Source organism: Bos indicus x Bos taurus, chromosome 24, assembly GCF_003369695.1.
Source record: "Bos indicus x Bos taurus breed Angus x Brahman F1 hybrid chromosome 24, Bos_hybrid_MaternalHap_v2.0, whole genome shotgun sequence".
NCBI lineage: Eukaryota > Metazoa > Chordata > Mammalia > Artiodactyla > Bovidae > Bos > Bos indicus x Bos taurus.
Genome location: NC_040099.1, coordinates 20,238,544 through 20,250,753, shown reverse-complemented (window position 1 = coordinate 20,250,753; position 12,210 = coordinate 20,238,544). Strand labels below are relative to the sequence as shown.

At 39.2% G+C, this 12,210-nt stretch overlaps 1 protein-coding gene and 1 pseudogene across 7 annotated transcripts in view; one reads left to right on the top strand and one right to left on the bottom strand.

Moving 5' to 3' along the window:
* KIAA1328 (KIAA1328 ortholog) overlaps window positions 1-12,210 on the top strand; it is a 421,290-nt gene that overhangs the window by 207,882 nt on the left and 201,198 nt on the right. The gene's annotated exons all lie outside the window — the stretch shown is intronic.
* Window positions 8,869-10,428, bottom strand: LOC113882925 (annotated as a pseudogene).

Here is a 12,210-nt window from a genome sequence, read left to right as displayed (position 1 = left end):
GTGGTTTTGATTTGCATTTCTGTAACTCATATGGTAAAGAATTTGCCTGCAGTGCAGGAAACTCGGTTCTATACCTGGAACAGGGATAGGCTACCCACTCCAGTATTCTTGGGCTTCCCTGGTGGCTCAGCTAGAAAAAATCTGCCTGCATTGCAGGAGACCTGGGTTTGATCCCTGGGTTGGGAAGATCTCCTGGAGAAGGGAATGGCTACCCACTCCAGTATTCTGGCCTTCTGGCCTGGAGAATTCCATGTACTGTCACAAAGCCCATGGGGTCACAAAGAGTTGGACATGACTGAGTGAATTTCGCTTCACTTCAGTAATGAGTGATGTTGAGCATCTTTTCATGTGTTTATTAGTCATCTATATGTCTTCTTTGGAGAAATGTCTGTTTAGTTCTTTGGCCTACTTTTTTGATTGGGTTGTTCATTTTTCTGGTATTGAGCTTATGACCTCCTTGTATATTTTGGAGATTAATTCTTTGTCAGTTGTTTCATTTGTTATTATTTTCTTCCATTCTGAAGCCTGCCTTTTTGCTTTGCTTATAGTTTGCTTCGTTGTGCTGCACTCTTTTTTTATGCCTCTTTTTATCCTGTGTCCAGTCTCTTTTCCCTATGGTAGCAGTTCTCAACCAGGAGTGATTTTGGCCCCCAGGGGTAATTTGAGTGTCTGGAAACATCTTTGGTTGTTGTAACTGACAATTGCTAGTAGTGTCTAGTAGGTGGAGGCCGTGGATATTGGTAAACATCCTGTAGTAGACAGGACAGTCTCCCACAACAGAGAATCATCTTGTCCATACGTCAAGAGGTCAAGTTGAGAAGTTTTGCTGTATAGAATGCTGACCTGATGTTGGAGATTGAGCAGCCATTTTGTGAGTAGCAGGTAGCAACTCCACACTGACCCCAAATCTGGAAGGAGCTAAAGTCCTGATGACTGTGCAGCACCGCTGTCACAGCCACAGCCTGGGTTCCTCCAGAGGCCTCGCACAAGAAAGAGAGAACGCCTGATTTAGTTAAGTGAATGGATTTCTCTTTCTCTTACACGTTTACTAACTTCCTGGAGAATCCCATGGACGGAGGAGCCTGGTGGGCTGCAGTCCATGGGGTTGCACAGAGTCAGACACCACTGAAGCGACTTAGCAGCAGCAGCAGAGTATTTATTTAGACATTGTTAGTCTTAAAAACTAGGTCAACTAAAATATAAATAGTCATGAAGAGGTCTCAGGCATTGAAAAGAATAGGAAAAAAAAGCTTAGCATGGAATACCTGGGAAAAGGGGTAAGGGAAGTACACGTGGTGAGTAGAGTCCAAAAATCTGGGAAGCGTCAGAATTACTGTCATAATTTTGCCTGTTGTTGAAAAACTAAAGCTATCTTTAAAGGCATTGTGCTAGAATTTGGTCACCTGAACTTCCACTCTATCTGTAGTTAGCTTGGATCACAAAAGGACTTAACTGCTTTAGTCTCTATTGCCTGGGGCTGCAGATCCATTCAAGGAAAAGTAATGGCAGTTAAGCACTGTATTCACTGTGGAAGGATAACAGGTAGCCATTGGTTGAGCTCTTTGGGATCTTTTCTGATTATGGGGGCAACATCAAAGCTAAAACATCATTTCTAGCCTTGGAGCTCAATTACAATGATGCTGTCATTTGAGATCATGCCACACTAAGATCTAAGGAGCTAAAGTTGTTTGTTCTGAACAAAAAGAGGATAGAGGTATAGTAATAGTTACTGGAAACAAAAAATGGAAAATTCAACATAAAAAAGCCCCTAACCATGAAATTGCTTCATGTTCTCAAGAAGATGGTATTTCTTTACTTTAAAAATGCTCGTTTGAAACTGTCACAGAGTAACAACATATTCACCTATATAGGAACCCTTTAAGAAGCCATTTGTAAATTTATACTTGTCACAGCCTGTATCTCATTGCAGAATTCTAGGTGTCAAAGTGTTAGTCGCTCAGTCATATCTGACTCTTTCCAACCCTATGGACTGTAGCCCACCAGGCTCCTCTGTCCCTGGAATTCTCCAGGCAAGAATACTGGAGTGGGTTGCCATGCCGTCCTCCAGGGAATCTTCCCGACCCAGGGATGGAACCCAGGTCTTCTACATTGCAGACAGATTCTTTACTATCTGAGCCACCAGGGAAGCCCTAGGGCTTAAAAACACCCTCAAATCTTCTAATCCATTCTCTTAGTATTGTCGGAAATTCTATGTCAGTAAAAGATACAGATTTTACCCTATAGTCTGTATCTAAAGATTTTAAAAGATATAGATCTGTATTTAAGGGTTTCAATCTAATGAAGCTAACAGCAAACATATACTGGGTCTGTACACTGTCGTCTCAAAGTTAGTGTGGTAGGGCTTCCCTGGTGGCTCAGACGGTAAAGAATCTGCCTGCAGTGCGGGAGACCTGGGTTCCATCCCTGGGTTGGAAAGATCCCCTGGAGGAGAGCATGGCAACCCACTCCAGTATCCTTGCCTGGAGAATCCCCATGGACAGAGGAGCCTGGCGGGCTGTAGTCCATGGGATCCCAAAGAGTCGGACACAACTGAGAAACTAAGCACAGCACAGCACAAAATTAAATTCTCAATTTCCCTTCCAAATCTGTAATTCTCTCATTTGTCTAGCTCAGTAAATGGCATTCCTGTTCCTTCTGTTTCTCAGGGGAAAAAAAATATTTGCAGTCATAATTCACACTTCTCTTTTCCTCTCACCCACATCCAGCCCATCACCACTTGCAACCCATTCTAAATATATCCCAGCTACTACCCTTGCTTACCACCTTCACTGTTCCTACCCTGGTTCAGGTCCAGTTTTCACCAGGATTACCTCCTGTATTTTTACCCAATTGAAACGAAAACCTATATTCACATGAAAACCTACATTTGAATGTTTCAGTTCAGTTCAGTTCAGTCGCCCAGTCGTGTCCGACTCTCTGCGACCCCATGAATCGCAGCACACCAGGCCTCCCTGTCCATCACCAGCTCCCGGGGTTCACTCAGACTCACGTCCATCGAGTCGGTGATGCCATCCAGCCATCTCATCCTCTGTCGTCCCCTTTTCCTCCTGCCCTCAATCCCTCCCAGTATCAGAGTCTTTTCCAATGAGTCAACTCTTCACATGAGGTGGCCAAAGTACTGGAGTTTCAGCTTTAGCATCATTGAATGTTTACAATTTATTAAAAACTGAAGACAATCCGCATGCCTCTACTCAGCAAAAAACAAAAAAGAGCAAATTGCTGATGAACATGCTCAGGCATGAATCTCCAATGCATCATGCTAAGTGACAGAAGCCAGACTCACACTGTGAGTCCATTTGTATGACATTCTGAAGAGGAAAGCTACAGAGACAGAAACAGTTCAAGAATTTGTAGGACTGACTACAAAGCACAAGGAGTTTTTTTTTGCTATGACGGAACTTTCTTGATTATTATAGTGATTACCCAACTGTACTCATTTCTTAAAACTTGAAGAACTGTAGGCTTAAGAGTGAATCTTACTGTATGTAAATTATATCTTAATTTAGAAAAAAAATGAATTATCTGTCTGTAATTGCAAAAGACTTATTCAGAGTTCTCTATGGGAAACAGAAACCACCTAAGATATTTTAAGCAAGAAGGAATTTTATACTAGGAATAAAAGCTTTGAAAAGGTTTAAGAAGTAGGTTTATGTTGGACTTCTGGTGATGACTTCAGAATAGTATAGAACTAATACACTTGGAGCGTGACCCTCTGAGACCATCCCTCGAGCTATGCTGGAATCAGAAACATTGCATCTACTGCAGTGGTCTCTGGACCCCCAGAAAACCACAGAATAGGCTTTTACCAATGAGACCGAGGGGTTAGGGAGGCAGGTCAACCAGTCATTGGTGCTTCTGCTGCTGCCACTGCTGCTTCTTACCCCCAAAAGACTGAAAAACGTTCCCTATTTTGTTACTGCTGGAGAGAATTCTCGTGTCTTCACCATTGTCCTTGCCAACAGAGACAGACAAAATCATGTGAAATAAGCAAAACCTAATTGACATCCAGAGCCCTAATAGAAGGGAATCTGTAGCTTCTCACATTTAACAATAAATGGAGGGTGAAGTAAGCCATGCTTCTGTGGTCAGCACAATATCTAAGCTTCCATCGATAAGGGACTATTTAATGAATTATACAAGAGAATTATACAGGAGTGTGTTATACAGGAGATGAAGGATTGACCCAGGTGGCAGTTATTCTGTAAGCTGGAATATGTAATTGCACTGTTGAATTTTGGTTAATAAATTCTGGTGATTTAAGTATAGAACTCTTAAATCTATACTGAAGTCAGTATATTGCAGTTTCTATAATCCTACTTTTAAATTTGTGTTGCAAATATTGCTGTCTCTTGAAAATAGTTAAAATAACTTCTCTTTTTCAAAATTAACTTCAAAGATTACAGGACAAGTTAAGCTTCCTAATACCCAGAATGCCATACATAAACTTAGAAAACAAAGAGTTTTTTTAAATGGTAAAAAATATAGAGGAGATCTTTAATAACATTTTACATGAGAGAAATCAACTACAGATAAAGGATTAAGTTTATATAGAATACATAGCAGAACACAGCCTTCTCTCTTGACTGTGACACCCAAGTGCTGCCTTGCAAGTGGTGTGTGGTCACTGTTCTTAGAGGCGTGCCCTGATGATGCCCTCTCACCTGCTGCCTGCTGGAAAGCTGCTGTACGTACATGCTCCCCTGTGTACGTACACCCTCCAGAACGGGCTTGAGTAGACTCACTGCAAACTTAAAGCTCCAGGGCAAAGTATTTTAGTTTGTGAACACAAGCCTGTTAAAAGTTCTGCCCTCTTTCACCCCCACAGAATAAAGTTCAAGTTAAAAAGTGTCTTTAAGTAAAAAATAAGCTGTTTATTTTAAAGTGTAGGAGCAATGAGATGAGAGTGAATTGGCTCCAAAGCTAAATGGCCAGACTTCCTCTAACAGAGTTTAATTATTTTTATAGCTTTTCCCAAATGAGGACTCACAATAGCCATTTTAAGTAACCTAGAGCAGCTCTTTCATCTTCATTGCAAGCTTCAGACCCTAAACAAAGCATGAAGCAGGGCAGTGCACTGTTAAATTTTCAAATTGGATTTTTCATTATGTTTTATGATAACTTTTTATTTTTATCAAGTTGCATCTTGGCCTTCTGTTTAAACTCAGGAAGATTTATGGCAAATGATCTGGGTGCTTATTTGGACAAACAATTGCAATAAATCAGTTTACTGTTTCAATAAAATGTTATTAATAGAACACATTATTCTGTTCAATATTATGTTATCTTTAAAATTAAGCAGAACATTAGTGGCAGTGAAACTAGTTTCAATCAATACATTCCTGTAATGAAACCTATTGTGTAAGAAACTTTTCTTTTTAAGGAGGAAAAATGTCCTTAGCACAACTACCAACTTCTCACTCTAGAGATGGCATTTCATAGCCTCTAAAAAATCCTATTTGGTAGGATTTCTTTGTGTTTGTTTTGGTGTTAAGATAGTTTCCTGAAAGTTACCTTACAGCAGTTAAAGCATGCTGCTGCTGCTGCTAAGTCGCTCCAGTCGTGTCTGGCTCTGTGTGACCCTATAGACGGCAGCCCACAAGGCTCCCCCGTCCCTGGGGTTCTCCAGGCAAGAACACTGGAGTGGGTTGCCATTTCCTTCTCCAATGCATGAGAGTGAAAAGTGAAAGTGAAGTCGCTCAGTCGTGTCCGACTCTTAGCGACCACATGGACTGCAGCCTACCAGGCTCCTCTGCCCATGGGATTTTCCAGGCAAGAGTACTGGAGTGGGGTGCCATTGCCTTCTCCGAATTAAAGCATAAATGTTCCTTAAATGCTTTTTTGTTTTTAATTGAAGAATTTAGTTGGCCCTTGACCTAGTAGGGACTCACTCAGGTGGGTGCCTCAATGAAATTGAGGTCAGAACTGCTGTTGACACTCAGCACCATTTCCCTTCTAATGGTATAGAATTTCTGGTTAAATTTCTTATTGGAGTATAGACTCTTGAGAGTATCCTTGGACTACAGGGAGATCAAACCAGTCAGTCCTACAGGAAAACAACTTTGAATGTTTAATGGAAGGACTGATGCTAAAGCTGATGCTCCAAAACTTTGGCCACATGATGCAAAGAGCCGGCTCATTGGAAAAGACCCTGATGCTGAGAAAGATCGAAGGCAAGAGAAGGGGACAGCAGAGGATGAGATGGTTAGATCGCATCAGTGACTCAATGGACATGAATTTGAGCAAACTCTGGGAGATAGTGAAGGACAGGGTAGCCTGGTGTGCTGCAGTCCATGGGGTTGCAAAGAGTCAGACACAACTTAGCAACTGAAGCAACAATAGATTTCAATTTTCAAAATGCATATAATGATGAGAATTTATTAATAGTGAGCCATAACGGGTGATCTTTAATCACCCACTGTACTTGCTGTTGAAATTTTAGAATGATGGCTTTAAAATCAAAAGTGGCTAAAGTCTCAGGCTGCTACTGCAGTCTTAGGACACAACTGTCCAGAGATTGGCCGGTTGTTTTTGCTGCTGTGTCCTGTTTAGAGAGCAAAGTGCCTGGAGAGAAGGCTGCTATTTAATAATGCCATGGAAAATTAAAGACCTTTGAATGCTAAATTGCATGTATTTTCCAGAGGAAATCTCTTAAGAGACACTTTATGCTTTCACTTGGTCCATAGTACTGCTATCACATGGCAGTTTTAGGAGTCTGGAGACTTGTCAGAGTTCCAAGTTTACTCCTTTACTTCTGTCATTTTGTATTTTTAATTTGAATGTAAGAAATAGTATCCTGGTATGGTTTTGTTCTCATTAAATTGTTAAGAAATTTTTGTTTTGGGAGATGATAGTTAAGATGAAAAAATAGTTATGAAAATCTAAGCCATCCTACATATTCTACTGGCTTAGGATAACTTTCCATAGCCCATCAGGCACATAATTTGATCATGTTACAGTACGACTCTCTTAGTAAACAAGTGAATTCTGCGTCCTTTGAATACTGCTGCTAACATTTTATAAAGTCACACTCTCTTCCTCCTGTAATTTAAAAGCAGATGGTTATTACACTTTTTTATATCAGTGGGAGACTACTTAAAATCTTCATTGCGGTAAAGCATAAGGTAGCAAAGAGTTCACTTAATTCTAGTATTTACCTTTCTTAGTTCTACCTTAAACCCTTTATATGTTACATTTCCGATGAAAGATTTTTTTCTGTGTTTGACTATGAACACCTGGGAACCACTGGGCTTAACTGGTCTACAGCTGGCAGTGATTGTGTGTGGAGATTTTGACAGTGGGTGTCAAAGACAGGTGACCATTTGGTTATCTCTGAATTGTCTTGTTTTCCTCTACAGTTTAACATTATCTGTTTGTGTGGTTATCTGTAGTTTTGTTTTTTTTTAGTAATAGTTTTGTCTGGCTTGGAATTAAGGTAATTCTGACTTCATTAAATGAGTTGGAAATTGTTTCTTCCTTTTTCTGTTTTCTATCTTTGTGGTAGAAATTTCTTTAATTGACATGGTGCAAATTTTTTAAATGACATGGAACTATGAAGATGTTCCCTTTTTTCTTCAGTCAGTTTTGGTAATTCCTGTCTTTTAAGGAATTTCTACATGTCATAAGTTACCATATAAGTAGCATAAAGTTGTTCGTTTCTTTATAACTTGATAGTGTCTGTGGCATCTGCATTGTTTTTCATTTTTTATTTTGATGATTTCTTTTTTTCTTGACCTTTCTTACTGATTTTTTAACAGAATAGCTTTTACTAGATTTTCTTTATTACTTATTTTCTATATAATTTATTTCTTATGTTTGTTTTTCCTTCTACTTAGTTCAGCTTTAGTTTGCATTTCTTTTTCTGACTTCCAAGATTGGCATTTAGATTGTTGGTTTGGAACTTTATTCTTTTCTAATATAAGCATTTAAATTTATGTTTCCCTCTGAGAATGCCTTTACCTATATCCCACACTTTATGTTGTAGGAGTTTTTTTCTGAAATATTTTCTAATTCTCTTTGAACACTTTATAATCATTTATAAATGTTTCTTAATTTCAAATTTTTTCAGATTTCTCAGATAGCTTTCTGAGGAAAATGGACTCTCCACAATTTCAGTGTCGAAATTATTGAGACTTGTTTTATAACATCTGTGATATGGACTCTCTTGCTAAATATTTATCTGCATGTAAAAATAACCTAATCTTTAATTATTGGGTGGAATATTCAAAATGTAGCAATTGGGTTAATGTTTTTTACTAGTATTTGTTTAGGTCTTCTATATACTTACTGGTTTTTAGTGTGCTTTTTCCATTATTGACTGAAAGCTTTGAAAGCCCCAGATATGATTGTGGATTTGCTCATTTTTCTTTTTATGTTTATCCATCTTTCCTTCACATGTTTTGAGTTTCTGATACCTTTGAGTTATTAGATGCCTTTACATTTAGATTTATAATGTGTTCTTGGTGCATTAAGCTGTTCCATTTTGAAACATGCTTCTTTATCCCTGATAATATTACTTGTTCTGAAATACCTTGTATGATATTAATATAGCTACTCCATCTTTCTTATAATTAGTATTTGTATAGTATATTCTTGTCCATCCTTCTGCTTTTTTCCTATATTGTCTTTGAAGTAAGATTCTCATACATAGCATATAGTTGGACTTATCCTATCTTACAATCTGTGACTTTTTCTAGGACTATTAGTGACTGCACTTAAATCTAACATCTTTTAATTTGCTTTGTATTTTTCACCATTTTTTCTTTAGTTTTTCCTGCCTTTTTTTGGTTAAATAGTTTTAGCATTATCTCCATTTGGGGCTTTTTTTTTTTTTTTTTTTTTTGCCTCTTTGATCATAATTAGCTGTCTAAAATGATTTGACCCTTATGGAATGCACAAATATAAGTTCATTCAGCAGGCTTCTTTTTTCTGTGGTCGGTTTCTTTTCTGTGGGCTTTTACTCAGCTGGTGGTTTTTTGGTCACTTGTCTTTTTTGCCCACAAAAGGCCTCTTCTGCTTCCTAGTACCAGCAGCCTTCTTTCCTTTCTTCTCCACCACAGGTTTCTTCCCTGGAACCCTCTTCTCATCTGATTTGGCTTCTGACACTGCTGCTGCCTTATTCATCCAGAGTTTGTGATTCTTGTCCTGGGGAAGAATGGTGATCCATCCAGCATGTGGTCTTTGCATATGTGTTTAGCTTCAGCATGATTCTCAAGTTTTTCAGGGGATTCTTCTTCAGGACTCTATGATGTCGTGTGCTCTTTGGATCTCTGGGCTTTTCAAGATCCTGCTAAGGTCTTCATTGAAGATCTTGCGCATAGAAACGTTGTGGTTACTCTTGAGAGAGGCAGCTTCACACCAAGTGCCATACACATCATCTAACTTGTGAAAAGTATTTTCAGTTCAAATGTAGAAACATCCCACATACTCATGAGAAGTAAGTTTCAAAATGTTCAGTTTGCTTACATTAAGCAGAGTAATTCCAGGCGTGTTTCTGACAGCCTCGATGATGCCCTTATCCTCATTATAGATGATGTGGGGTCCGCTACACTAGAGATGATGACAGACTCTCATTTGGCTTTGCCAGCTCTCATTAACTGTGAAGCATAGACCATTATGATACCATTCCAGACCTTAAGTTTCTAAAGAAGCAAAATAGCCTCCTTGGTCTTCTTGTAGCCTTAAGTATTATCTTCAGCCACCAAAGGAACTTCAGGAACTTCCTCAATTTGATGACTTTTAGACATAACCAACAAAATGGTAAGGCCGAGGAAGCCAGGGCAGAGCAGATGGCAAATCACTTCTGTGTTGTGTTTGCTCTGCGATGCCGATGTTGTCAGATTCAGGTTGGCACAAACATGTGGCCCCCATGATACATATTTCCAAAAGCACCCTGGCCAGAACAGTGAGTCCCACTGCCTAGAACGCTGAGGATTGAAGCCACAGCCCAGCCAGCAACCAAAGACTCAGCAGTGGTTTGATGACCTGCTAATTCATTGACAGTGTAGGGTTGTCTGTTGTTTTGTACAAGTTGGTGTGAACAAAATTCACAATATCTAGTCTAATGAGATCCTTGAACACAGCAGGTAAAGTGACATTTTTGCCAGATGACTTCCTTTTCAGAGAACTCTGATTATCAACAGATGAGCACATGCCATAGCAGGGAGAGGAGAAGGCCTCCACGGGAAATGCTTGGGCTCATTATCTTTGTTTTAGATACATTTTATATGTGGGGGAAAAAAAGCTTGTATTTTTATTTCTGGAAGTTTGTTTCCAAGTTTCTGTCTAGTACTGTTTATACCTGAAGATATATGTTTGTTTGTTTATGGCCATATAGATTACTGGGGGTAAATTCTTTTATCTATCTGAAAATATCTATTTCACTTTCAATTTTTTAAAGAAATTTTTATACAGTTCTGGCTTACCCATGTGTTTTTGTTTTCTCTTCACCATTTAAAAAATATTCCCTAATTTCTTCTGCTTGGCATTTTTTTTTAATGAGATTTTTAAATAAGATTCCTTTATTCTCTTTCTTTGTATGGAATGTGTTTTTTTACTGTTCCTACTCAAAAACTTTCTGTCACTAGTTTTTAGCAAGTTGATAATAGTGCTCCTTGGTGTTATTTGTGTTTTTCTGCTTGGGAGTTACCAATTTAGATTTGTAATTTTTCATCTATTGAAAAATTATCATTTTTCAATGATAATTTGGTTATTTCTTATATCTTTCTTTTGTCATTATGTTAATGTTTTTCTTTAAAACTTAAACAGTGTTGTACTTATTTATAATAGATTTTTAAAAATTGTCATGTGCTAATTTCATCATTTGTTGTTTGCATTCTTTTTCTGTTAATTGACTAATCAAATTTCATCATATATCTTATAATATTTTGTTGTTCATTGATATATATGTTCATTGGTATATATGTTACATTAATGCTTTATTGACTATGCCAAAGCCTTTGACTGTGTGGATCACAATAAACTGTGGAAAATTCTGAAAGAGATGGGAATACCAGACCACCTGACCTGCCTCTTGAGAAACCTGTATGTAGGTCAGGAAGCAACAGTTAGAACTGGACATGGAACAACAGACTGGTTCCAAACAGGAAAAGGAGTACGTCAAGGCTGTATATTGTCACCCTGCTTATTTAACTTATATATGCAGAGTACATCATGAGAAACACTGGACTGGAAGAAGCACAAGCTGGAATCAAGATTGCTGGGAGAAATATCAATAGCCTGAGATATGCAGATGACACCACCCTTATGGCAGAAAGTGAAGAGGAACTGAAAAGCCTCTTGATGAAAGTGAAAGTGGAGAGAGAGTAAGTTAGCTTAAAGCTCAACATTCAGAAAACGAAGATCGTGGCATCTGGTCCCATCACTTCATGGGAAACAGATGGGGAAACAGTGGAAACAGTGTCAGACTTTATTTTTCTGGGCTCCAAAATCACTGCAGATGGTGACTGCAGCCATGAAATTAAAAGACGCTTACTCCTTGGAAGGAAAGTTATGACCAACCTAGATAGCATATTCAAAAGCAGAAACATAACTTTGCCAACAAAGGTCCGTTTAGTCAAGGCTATGGTTTTTCCTGTGGTCATGTATGGATGTGAGAGTTGGACTGTGAAGAAAGTTGAGCACCAAAGAATTGATGCTTTTGAACTGTGGTGTTGGAGAAGACTCTTGAGAGTCCCTTGGACTGCAAGGAGATCCAACCAGTCCATTCTGAAGGAGATCAGCCCTGGGATTTCTTTGGAGGGAATGATGCTAAAGCTGAAATTCCAGTACTTTGGCCACCTCATGCGAAGAGTTGACTCATTGGAAAAGACTCTGATGCTGGGAGGGATTGGGGGCAGGAGGAGAAGGGGACGAGAGAGGATGAGATGGCTGGATGGCATCACTGACTCTATGGACGTGAGTCTGAGTGAACTCCGGGAGTTGGTGATGGAAAGGGAGGCCTGGCGTGCTGCGATTCATGGGGTCGCAAAGAGTCGGACACGACTGAGCAACTGAACTGAACTGAACTGAATGAGTATCCAGATTTTGTTATCTTCCTTTACAGAATGTCCTGCTGTTGCTGCTGCTAAGTCGCTTCAGTCATGTCCGTCTCTGTGCGACCCCATAGATGGTAGCCCACCAGGCTCTGCCGTCCCTGGGATTCTCCAGGCAAGAACACTGGAGTAGGTTGCC